Genomic DNA, 12,359 nt, shown 5'->3' with positions numbered 1-12,359 from the left:
GCTGGGGATTGAAAGATCTTATCAACAAGTGTTGCCCCAGCGTTGGACAGATTTGGGGAGCTGACCACGGGCTGCCGGCCAAGGGGCGCTGCAGTCCTGGGGTAGGCTTTCAGGGTAGGCCATCCAGAGCCCTGGGTGAAGGGTGCTGACTAGATAAGGCGGGTCAGATCAGTCCCTAGCCAACTTGGGAGGAGGCAAGGTTCATCCCCATCAAAGTGGAATTCCGATCCAGGCTTGGCTGGCTCTGTCCCTTCCCGGCTGAGTGACCTTGGACCGGTCACTTTTCCTTCCCCGGCCTCCTCATTCCATTTCCCTCCCAGTGTGTGCCGACTGCGTGTCGACATAATGGATGTGAAACGCGTCGTCAAGGCCGCCGACTGGTATTTGTTATGCTAATAAGTGCCCGCGGCGGGCGGGTTCCTCCCGCTTTCGCTCTGGTTCAGCGGTTCTTCCCGCAGGAACCGGGGTTTATCGCCTCGCCGCCCCTGCGGGCAGGGCTCTGCGGACCGCAGGCTCCGAGGCCGTTACCATTGTTCTTCGAGGCTGGGCCGCAGGGGAGGGCTCTCGCAGGCCAGACCTCGCCTTTGGTCTCTCCCTCCGCCCCGCACTCGCGCGGCGGCGAGCCTGTGAAGCCCCCTCACCGATCTTTCCCGAGGAAGGTAGTCAGCCCTAGACCGCTTCCGAACGGAGACCGAAGGCGCGCCCGAACGCTTCCGAAGAATCCCGACCGCTCTCTGTCTCCGGAAAGAGCCGAAGGTGCTTCCCATCCTCGGCCTACCGAGTCATTCCGAAAATACCCGAAGTTTTCCGAGCGGCCGTCCTGCCGGACTGCTGGAGGCGGCCGCAGCGCCATGTTGGATGCTCTGCTCGTTGAGTGAAGAAAATCCGCCGGCATCGCCTGAGCCCCGCTACCGAGAAGGGCGCCGCTTCCCCCGGAGAGGGGGATAAAGACCCCCCGCCGCCGGCCCATGAGGATATTGCCGTGAAAGGTCCGGTCTCTCCGCCTCCTGCCCCCGCCGGGTCCGGCCCCCCCCCCTGGGGTCGCGTTGTCACGGAGACCGGCAGCCGGTGGTGCTGGCCCGCGGGGCGGCTGCTGCTGCCGGCGGCGGCGGCGGCGGCGGCGGCGGCGGCGGCGGCGGCGGCGGCGGAGGGCGTGTGTGACCGGCCCCGGCCCCCTCCTTCCTCCCTCCTCCCAGCCTCCCCCCGGCCCCCCGCTCCCGCCGCCTCCCCGGGTCAGCCCCAACCGCCCCCCCGCTGCCCCCGGCCCCTGCACCCCGGCGCGCCCGGTCCCGCTCTGGGGGGGTTGGTGGTTCGCTTTGCCAGAGTTTACCGCCAGAAACCGGCTCTGAAATCAGGCTCAGCGGCTGCAGCAGGAACCGGACCCGGCACCGGAGCGGCGGCGGCGGCGGCGGCAGCAGCGGTACCGCCTCCTCACCCGGCCGGCGGCAGCGGCGGCGGCGGCGGCGGGCAGCAGCGGCCCCCTCCTCACCCGAACATTCAGGGCCCCTCCAGACCCAGGCGCCCCAACAGTATCCTTTTCACCTTCCTGTCGCCCCTGCGGCCCTCGTTCGCAGACCCGGGGGGACCCCGCAGTCCGGGGGGACCTTCCTGCCGGCCTCCACCCTCCAGCTAGGAAAGGGGCTGCCGCTGAAGCCCAGGCACCGGGCTTGGCCGGAGCTCTTGGGGTTCCCCGGCAGCAGCACTGCGGGGCGCACTGGGACCCTCCGCAGCTACGGATGAAACTAGTCCGCTCGGCCGTGCCTCTGCAGCACTTCCCTGGTGGAGCCGGGGGAACCTCCTCTCCCGTCGCTTCCTCCTCTTCCTCCTGCAGCCCCCTCCCTGTATTGGGTAGAATTTGCCGGTGCCTGCGATCAACCCTGCAGGCAAGGCTTTGCTCTGATTGTTGTGAGGATACACACCCTCCTCCTCCTCCTCTCCCTTCAGCTCCCCCGCAGCGGGCCTTGATGGGCTCTCCCCGAATCTTTATTAATACATAATAACTTATTGGTCAATTTCCCGTTGAAGCTGATTCAGCTCGTCCCGAGGTAAGTTGGGTTTCCAGTCTATAGTGAACGCACCAAAAAGCACTCCCTCTGGCTCCTGTTTTTTAACGGACTGGGGGCGTTGTGATGTGGTTTGTGGTAGAGCGCGATTGAGCGAGGAAATGTTACACCGGACGCTTCCCTGTCCTTTGACCTTTTTTAAAGGAAGAGGAAGTTAACTGACATTACCCATCACCCCCAAAGTCTCACTTCTTGGAAGGCTTGTGTTAGGAACGGATATGTTTAAAGGGCTTTAATTTGCTTTTCCTAGGCCCGATGTCTGCAGGGTACCAGGGCTCCCGGAGGAAAGTCTAGTGTTGAGTCTGTCTTATGTTATTTGCTCCATTGTGGAATTTTGGACACCTTTGGTTTGGAAAGACTTGGTGATGAGGTGTTCTGGTCAAAAACTAGCTTGTGAAGGTAGAACATTAAATTCATGAATTCCATGGAGGAATAGAAAGGTGTTACCTACGGGAGAATAACATTTCATCATGCATCCCTCCTCTCATCCCTTGTATTCCTGTTAATCAATAATAATTGGATGTGTTTTGGGGTTTGTATTATGGTGAATTTGATTTTTAGAGATAGTAGGATGTTTGAGTAAATAACTGCCCCGAGGGCCACAGATTATTTCACAATCTAGTTTGATTCTTGTCTGTATCAATTACTTTGGGAAGGGAAAGGCTTTTCCCAGAGTCACTTCAGGTCATTGGTTTTTGTCAAGTGTCATTTTCTCTGTTCTTTAAATATTATTAGTCCACATTTTTCAATGCAGGCATTGTGGCGCAGAGGAAAGATAAGTTCCATTCCAGTGTGATGTGTGTACTGATTTCACAATGTTTTTATCCTGCATGATTCTGTTCAATTAAGAATTGTTCACCCATGAGAATGTTGAGTGTTGCTTCTGGAAAACCTGGTTAGTTTTGATCAGTATTCCTGATTGTTTTACTGTAAGAGAGAAAGTTGATTGGCTTGCTTACTTCAAGGTGGAGGTCAGTGCTGGATTTCGTAGATATTTCTATCTTCCATTAATACTTTGTGAGTTTAAACTCCTTTCTAATTTCAGGTTTTTTTTTGTTTTCTGCTTTTTTTTTTTTTCTTTCCCCCTTGCTTGTCCATACCCTTTGAGATGTTTTGGCAATTAAACGGAAGGCAGGCCAGAGTATGTGTTATTGATGTACAAAGTAATAAGTTGGGACCGCATTGCTGAATATGACAGTGCTGGTGAGTTGGATAACCTCCTGGACACAGCTGTGATTTGAGTGTTTTAAGTGTGCTTTTTCTCAGTGCTTTTCAGGAAGAGAGGACTTCTGAAAGCTCCAGTAGTTACTAGTTCTGCAACTTAATTTTCTTTTGAATAAAAGAAACAGTTGTTAAAGATAAATTTAAGTTGATATTTCCAGTGGAGATCATTTTTAAACTTATCTGTAGTATATTAGATACTTAGTTTTATGTAATTCAAGCTTTTGTCTCATTTCATTGAATCTAAAATTAATTTTAGACGTATTAATTTTTGATGTATTCTGCAACTCGTTACTGTCCCTTTGGTTTATGCACTGAAAGGTTACAATTGCTAAAATATAAACACATTATATAAATAGTAAATGAGTTAGAGGTTACAGATTTCATCAGAACACACCAGTGGAGAAATGGTATCAGCTGGTAAAGGGGAACTGGTTAAAAATGGATTGAAACAGAGGAATTCTGGTTTTCTAACCTGAGGGAATGTGGGAATTTGTACTTAACACTGTGGTCATCATGTGATAAGTTGATAACATTGAAGCATCCAGGCTGGAGTGCAGAACATAGAGTTCTCTTTCCATAGCTTGAATAGATCCAGTTCCTCAAAATATATGGGTAGTTGTTTGCATCAAATTAATAAGTTCAGACATCATTTTGAATACGTATATAAAAGAGATTCATATGGCAAGGTGTCCTTCATTTGTACTTAGTATTCAGGTAACAAATCAGAAATGAAGGGAAATGTTAGCAATAACAAATTTGATTGTAAACTGAAACCTGCTTAAGTAGGCATCAGTTTTGCATGTCAGGATCCATAAAACTGTTTCAAGTAGAAATGACCTCTTTGACTGCAGAGGCAGAAGATGGGGCTTGGTAGGTGGTAGGGACTGGAAGAAGAAAAACCCTTTTAAGAAAAATGCCAAGAGCAAGGGAGAAATATGCTTAGAATTTTCATAACATAAACTGACATGGAATTTAGAGTTTTTATTAAATTGTCACTTCAAAATATTCGCATTGAAGTCAGGTACAGTGGTAAATGCCGTAATACCAGCTACTTAGAAGGCTGAGGCAAGATTGCAAGTTCAGGGCCAGCCTGGGCAATTTAGGGAGACTCTGTCTCAAAATTAAAAGGGTCAGGGATATACCTTAGTGGTAGAGTGCCTGCCTAGCATTTGTGAGACCTTGGGGGTAAAACCGATAAAACCCTACCCTAGGGTTTTATCCCTAGTACTGGGGGGGGAAATTGTCTTGAGATCTGCTCACCCCAGCTTCCCATTAAGAGAGGTTGGGAGAGCTATGTTGAATGACTTAACCTTTTTTGGGGGGCAATCAACCTTTTCTTTTTTTTTTTTGGTGGTATGGGGATGGAAGGCAACAGCCTAGCATGTGCTAGGCAAATGCTCTACCAATGATCTACACCCCAGCCCTTTAAATTTTTTTTTTTTTTTTCCATACTGGGGATTGAACTCAGGGGCACTTGACCACTGAGCCACATCCCTAGTCCTTTTTTTGTATTTTATTTAGAGACAGGGTCTCACTGAGTTTCTTGGGCCCTTGTTAAACTTCTTGGTAAGTTGCTGAGGCTGGCTTTGAACTCACCATCCTCCTGCCTCAGCTTTCCAAGCCTCTGCACTCACCCAGCTTAATTTTGTTTTGAGACAGTGTCTCCTAAGTTGACCAGACTGACCTCAAACTTGGGATCAATTTTGGGATTGAATTTGGCATCCTTCTGTTTCAGCCTCTGGAGTAGCTGGGATTATAGGTATGTACCATCACCCTTGGCTCCACTTTTACATTTTAATGAAAGCTGCTATGACCCCACAGAAAATTGTCCATATACAGAAAATCTGGCTTAGATTTTTTCAGGGCATTCTTGGGCCCCTATTAAAAGCCTAGCTCTTTAGATTGAAACTGGTCACCCTTTAGATAATCAAGATAAATGAGTTTGAATTCAGGTGTCCAAATAGTTATTACTTAAACAGAACAATTTTATAGTCTGTTATGAATACAAAGCATTCTATTTATATGAAAAGACTTCAGAGTGTAATTTCTCTCAGGGCTGTAGACATTTCTGGGGAGTCTAGTTACTGTTTTGGGGCAGCCGTATTGATTAAGAAAATCAGGCAGTGGGTTCTTTGCAGGAACTAAATTTGGCAGAGATCTGTGTCAACCAGAAAATGACTTGTGTCCTCAGCTTTTTTGTGATAGATATATTATTATTATTTTGTATTGGGAATAGAACCCGTGGGCACTATATCACAAAGCTACATCCCAGTCCTTTTTATTTTGAAATGGGGTCTTGCTAAGTTGCTTAGGGTCTCACTGAGTTGCCAAAGCTGACCACAAACTTCTGATCCTTCTGCCTCAACCTCCTCAGTCTCTGGGATTATAAGTGTGTGCCACCATGTCTGGCTGATAAGTATTGTTAAAAGCCAACATTCTGTTGTTTTTTGGTGTTATAGTTTTCCTTTTTTTCTTCTCCTCTGTTGATCTTAAAGACTGAAGCCAGTAATGTTTGCTGTCTTCTCTTTTTTGCCTCTTTGCCAAAGCTAGATCTAAATAATAAAAGCAGCAACGATAATAATATCCACTTGAGTGCCTGCTGTCTGGGAACCATACATGCATGATTTTATTTATTTCCCCAAGAATTCTAATAAGGTAGATACTGTTGTTGTTTAACAGATAAAGAAACTGAAGTGCAGAGTAGTTAATAATGTTGCCAGGGTTATCTGCCTGGTGTAGGGTGGTCTGTGATTTGCACTGCTATGACTGACTCCAAGCCCATAGTTGCCCTTTTTACTATGCTGTGCTATTTCTTATGCAACCCACGTGTGAGAATGAGAGGAAGAATACTCTCCTATATTTGAGAGCCAGGGGAAAGTCTATATACAGAAAAGAAGCTCTGTGGAGTAATCTAGAACATAGTGATACTGTACCGTATTTAATTAGTTCATAGCCACATACTGTTAGACAAGTAGGTTATCTTCATTTCACTGATCCTTTAAGCATAGGTTCTCTACGTTTGATTCAATGCATGTTTCTCCCTGTTCAGAAGTCAAGAAGGCCTCCAGCAAAATGGAATTATAACTAGCAACCAGGCCCTTGAGCTTGCTGCGAGGCAGGTGCTCTACTACTGAGTCACATCCATACCCCGCAAGAGGTCTGTCTTCTAAAAAATATTTGAAAATAATACTAAAACTCTGTCCATTTATCATTATCAAATTAAGAGGACTGCCATTCGGATCATTTGTATTGGAGCTTTGGCATAAGTGGTAAAGTTTGCGAATTCATTTGTTTATTTATTAAGAGTACTTACTGTGTGCCAGACTAGGTTTGAGGTTGAAGACTCAAGAACTTGGTCCAGACAGGTAAACACACAGAATATCATGAGACAAGTACAGTGCTAACTGCTACGCATCTAGTCTGGGGAAGGAGGAATTAGGGCTTCCCAGAGGGAGTTGACATCTGAACTAAATTGGGAGGATGAGTGTTACCCGAGGCTTACCTAGCTTCTCTTCTGCCAGCCTACTTTACTAAGTCCATTGCTGTTGCTGATGTAAGGAATTTTAATAAAATGCATTTCGGTCATGTTTCAGGTTTGTTTTTTTTTTCTTCTTTTTTTATTTATTTGTTTGCTGAAGCCAAGAAGCTAAGAAAGGTGCCATAGAAAGCAGTGGTAAAAACACAGTTATAGATTCAGAGCATCTTCTGCATGATTACCTGAGAAATTAATGTAGGAAGAGATACGTAACTGATCTTGGTTTTCCTACTTTATTACATAATAACCTTGCCCTTTTGATATTAAATATTGGCTTAGAAATGGTACCTGCTAGCCGTAAACTAAAGATTTAGCTTGGTATATTCAGCAGTGCCCCTGATGTGGAGTAGAAAAATTTGCGTTTGAGTTTTTCTCTTCTATTTTAATAAACGTGTTGTACTGGAGTGGTTAAATTAACTGCTTCTGGTGCCAAGTTTTCCCTTCTCTAAAATATAGGGGCAGAAGAATTGCAAGTTTGAGACCAACTTGGGCAACTTGTGAGGCCCTGTCTCAAAATTAAAAACTAAAAATTAAAAAAGTTCTGGGAGCTGGGCATGGTGGCACATACCTGGAACCCCAGCAATTTAGAGACTGAGGCAGGAGGATTGATTGCAATTTGGAGGCCAGCCTCAGCAGTTTCTAGAGACCCTGTCTCAAAAATAAAAAGGTCTGGGGGGCTGGGGTTGTAACTTGGTAGAGTGCTTGCTTAGCATGGGAGTCTCTGGGTTTGACCCTCCGCACCACATTAAAAAAAAAATAAATAAAATAACAGTGTCCTGTCCATTTGCAACTAAAAGGGAAAAAAAAAAAAAAAGCGGTCTAGGGATATCGCTCAGTTGTAAAGTACCTCTGGGTTCAATCCCAAGATCCCCAAACCCTACCCCCCCCAAAATACAAAAAAAAAGTAGACTCATTTATCCAGTGACCTCCTTAATTTATAATGATTTGTGATTCTGAAGATTATGCTTTGAGCATGGTTTTGTTCTTCCAAGTTTAGGGGAAGGATTTATAGGTACCAATTAATGATATTTATCTGATGGACAGTGACATTTTTCTAGGGCAGCTTATTGATATTTAAAGCATGCTAATATGGATCAGAGGTGAGACAACTTGCTCGTATAAGAAGCCTCTAGTTTTTGGCTTATTATTGGGTTTAGCCTGAGATTAAAGTACTCCTACCATGTTAGCCTTTAAGATTGTTTAGTTAGGGGCTGGGGTTGTAGCTCAGTGGTAGAATGCCTGCCTAGCGCTTGTGAGGCACTGGGTTCCATCCTCAGCACCACATTAAATAAATAAACAAACAAACAAATAAATAAATAAAGATATTGTGTACATCTACAACCAAAAAAATTAAAAATAAAGATTGTGTAGTCAGTTGTGGGATGGTTTGAGACTAAAGGTTCTCATTTAGAGTCTGGCTTACTGTGATGATGCAATTTGTTCATTATGAAGTATGAGGGAAAGTAAGTTCTGGAATAAACTCCTGTGATAAGACATAACCTATTTTTACTTTAAGAATAATACATTGAGGGGCTGGGGATATAGCTCAGTTGGTAGAGTGCTTGCCTAGCATGCACAAGGCCCTGGGTTCAATCCCCAGCCCCACAAAAAAAAAAAAAAAAAAAAAAAAAAAAAAAAATAATAATAATACATTGAGCTAAAGTAATAGGAAACTATTTTCTGAATTTTAGCCAGGCATATGACTTCAAGCAGTGAATAAACTGCAGCTGAGATTTACATGGATGAAATATTGGGATCTCAAGCTACTTCTGAATTCTCAAAAGGCTTCTAGTTCCTTGGCTTGCTGCCAACCAGAAGACATTTTTCAGTCTCCTGTAGCTTCAGCTGAAATTCGAGATAGTTTAAGCTATTTTAAGTACATTTGAAATTTGTCAGGTTTATGACCTATTAACTAGTAGTTGTTTTATACCAGTGTATGCTGGCTGACTCTTGTCAATAGAATGTAAACTCCATGAAAGCAGATTTTTGTCTCTTCTGTTCACTGTGGACTTGTCAGCACCTAGAATAGTGCTTGGCAGACAGTAGGCAATTGGTAAATATTTTTCACATGAAATGTTAAGTAAGTTTGGAGTCTGGGGATCAATTTCAGAAAAGTTTTAGGGCAAATATAGATGGCATCACAACTCAATTTTAATATTCAAGAATGCCCTGAAATTGTTTTGCCCTGATATGTAATTGAATTGAAAATAGTTCTGTAATTTCCTTTGAGATAGGATATCATTGACCCAGTTTATAAAACTAAAGTGACTGACTTGTATTTGAAGCATTTTACTGAGGATTAGGGTTGGTATAAAGGCCAAAGAGGAGCATCTATAGTCAGATATTAGTATTAAAAAACTTGTGATTACATGAAACAGGAAATTTAAAAAATAGAGAAAAACTGGAAGTAAGAATCACCTATAATCTTTTTTTTTTTTTTTTGTTGCGGTGCTGGGGATTGAATCCAGGACCTTGTGCTTGTGCGGCCGGCACTCTACCAACTGAGCTATCTCCCCAGCCCAATACCTTATTTTTTAAATTTTTATGTGGTGCTGAGGATCAAACCTAGGGCTTCACCCATGCTAGGTGAGCGCATTACCACTGAGCCACGACCTGAGCTGCAAATCACCTATAATCTAACAGTGGTGATCCTTTCCTGTTCTTTTTTTGTATGGATTTTATTTTTGCTGGGTACTGAACCCAGGACCTTCTGCATACTGAACACATGCTCATTTACTGAACTACACTTTTGCCTTGTGTGGATTTTAATTCATTGAACTTAAATTTTGTCCTTTTTTGTAATGTAACTTAAGGTCAAATTCTATATAGTTTGCATCTTTCTAAAGTTTCTCCCCCCTCTCTCTTGTGGCGCTGGGGATTAAACTTGGGGCCTTGCATGTGCCAGGGAAGTTCTCTACCACTGAGCTACACCCAGCCTTTGCATCTTTCTTCTTTTGTTACTTGACTCTCCATCAAAAAGTACTTAAAATTTTTTTAATTTGTGCATTATAATTATTCATTCATATGTGTGGGATTGATTGGAAATAGTCACAAAAAGTACTTCTTTAAAAGTAGTTTTTTAGTTGTAGATGGACACAAACCTTTATTTTATTTTTTTATTTTTATGTGGTGCTGAGGATCGAACTCAGTGCCTCACACATGCTACACAAGCACTCTACCACTGAGCTACAACTCCAGATCCCAGAAAGTACTTTTGAATAGTCAGTTTGAATATTTTTGGGGAAATTCTTTTTCACCTTTGGTGTGTAGCTCAGAGGTTATGACTGCTCATTATAGAGAGGAGAGCTCAAATCTTTATCAGTAAGTGAAACATTTTTCAGTTATTGTGTCTAATAATTTAGAATGCTAAAACTCATATGTAACATCACATTTCCCCCCATGATGATTTACATTTCTTTATTCTTTTGTATCTTTTTTTTTTTTTTTTTTGCGGTGCTGGGAATTGAACCCAGGCCTTGTGCTTGACCAGCAAGCACTCTACAAACTGAGCTATATCCCCAGCCCCTTGAATACATTTTAATCCATATATGCAAACTGTATTTTTAAAAAAGCTAGTGGCCAGAGTGGAATTTGTTAGGATTTGTATACACATGCAGTCTTCCCTCCCTTCTTCTTTCTCTCTTTCTTTGGTGGTACAGGGGTTTGGACCCAGGGGTGCTGTACCATTGAGCAATGTCCCCAGCTCTTTTTATTTTTTGTTTTTGCGACAGGGTCTCCCTCAGTTGCCCAGGCTGGCCTTGAACTTGCTGTCCCCTGTCTCAGCCTCCTGACTTTTTTGGGGATTCCAGGCATCACCACCATGCCCAGTTTATTTCCTTGATTTTTTTACTTGGTTTTCAGGAGTCGTTAGTATTATCTCAGAAGTGATTGAAAGAAGGAGGAAAAGACCATAAGGGATTTAGGTGGAGTTACGAAAGCAGGATTGAAGTAGGGGAACAAACAGAATTTTGGAATGGCAAGAGAAGAAAAGTAAGAAGAAATGAAGAGTGAGTACAACCAGTTTTGAATCAGAATATAATATTTTTCACGGAGAATGGAGAGGGTTGAACCTTGAAGGTAGAAAAAAGGGATGTAAGAAAGGATAAATTGGATGACTCCTGACTTTTTTTTTTTTTTTTTTTTTTGCGGTGCTGGGGACCGAACCCAGGGCCTGTGCTTCCGAGGCAAGCACTCTACCAACTGAACTATATCCCCAGCCCCCTGACTTTTTTTTTAACTAGGCCTCAGGAAATAGTACATAATTATATAAGTTGTCCCCAGTTCTCCCTGCCCTAGGCAAGTACTAATCTACTTTCTGTCTCTTACATGTAATAGTATATACGTATATAAACCTGAAAACCATAGGTTCAATATTTGGCGCTTCAACAAAAAATAAAACAAAAAAGAACTTGAATGGAGAGATCAATTAAAAAAAAAAAAGGAGTTTAAGACCATAGGCAGGGTTTGGATGGGAAGTGGGTGTGCATTATGAGCGGGTGACCGGCATGACAAAAATTTGTGCTTGAAACAAGCATGGTGTATGCCGTGTTCTCAGGTGCCTGATATTGGGCTTGGAGTAGAGGATTCTGGTGGTAGAAAACACAAGATAATCTAGATTTTAGGGGTTTTGGGATGAACTTTAAGAAGTTACTTTTTATCTGTATGAATCTTCCCCCCCATTTTTGGCATTAGGGATTGAATCCAGGGTCTTGGGAATACAATATTTATGTTTGTATTGTTGAGTTATAAGACTTACCTTTGTATTCTGGGTATAGACCCTTTATCAGAATCAGGATTTTCAAGTGCTTTCCAAGAGTCGGTCTTTTCATTTTCTTGATGATGTCTCTTGAAGTGCAGGTTTTGTTTTTGTTTGTGGTACTGTGGATTGAACTTAGGGCCTTGTACCTGCTATATCCCTAACCCTTGAAGTGCAAGTTTTTAATTATTTGTGTGTGTGTGTGTGTGTGTGTGTGTGTGTGTTACTGGGGATTGAACCCAGGGGTATTTTGCCACTGAGATTTGCCCTCCAGCCTTTTTAAAATTTTGAGACAGTGAGACGGTATCTTGTTAAGTTGCCCAGGCTGGTCTTGAACTTTAACCACCCCCCTGCTTCAGTCTCTTGAGTAACTGGGATTGTGGCTTAAACCAAAATTTTCAAAGATTTATTCCTATATTTTTTTCCTAAGAGTTTTATAATTTTAGGTGTTTGACTCATTTAGGGTCTTTGACCCATTTCAAGTAATTTTTTTGTATATAATGTGAAGTAGAGGTCCAACTTCTTTTGCATGCAGATATCCAGTTGTCTCCGAACTATTTCTTGAAAAGACAGTTCTTTTTCTAGTGAGTTTTCTTGGTAACTTGTTAAAAATCATTTGTATTTCTTTTCTCTCTTCTTTTGTGGTACTGGGGATTGAACCCAGGACCTTGCACATGCTAGGCAAGCTCTGTACCTCTGAGCTACATCTCTAGCCCTGTATTTCTATTTTGTTGAGAAACGGACATGTTAAAACAGTATTTTTGAAACTTTGTTTTTGTGT

The 12,359-nt window shown here is 43.2% G+C and overlaps 1 protein-coding gene across 3 annotated transcripts in view; it reads left to right on the top strand.

The window, feature by feature from the left end:
• The first annotated feature begins 1,462 nt into the window (after window positions 1-1,462).
• EIF4G3 (eukaryotic translation initiation factor 4 gamma 3) overlaps window positions 1,463-12,359 on the top strand; it is a 283,828-nt gene continuing 272,931 nt past the window's right edge. For 2 of the 3 annotated variants that reach the window (XM_079100311.1, XM_079100303.1), the window contains exon 1: window positions 1,475-1,529. The gene's annotated coding sequence lies outside the window, so the exon portion shown is untranslated. Of the gene's footprint in view, window positions 1,530-12,359 lie in introns of all 3 variants that reach the window. The other variant, XM_079100300.1, reaches the window with a different exon arrangement.

Source organism: Sciurus vulgaris, assembly GCF_902686455.1.
Source record: "Sciurus vulgaris genome assembly, chromosome: 1".
In the NCBI taxonomy this organism is placed as follows: domain Eukaryota; kingdom Metazoa; phylum Chordata; class Mammalia; order Rodentia; family Sciuridae; genus Sciurus; species Sciurus vulgaris.
The sequence above is the reverse complement of the archived record's forward strand: the minus strand, read 5'-3'. Positions and strand labels throughout refer to the sequence as shown.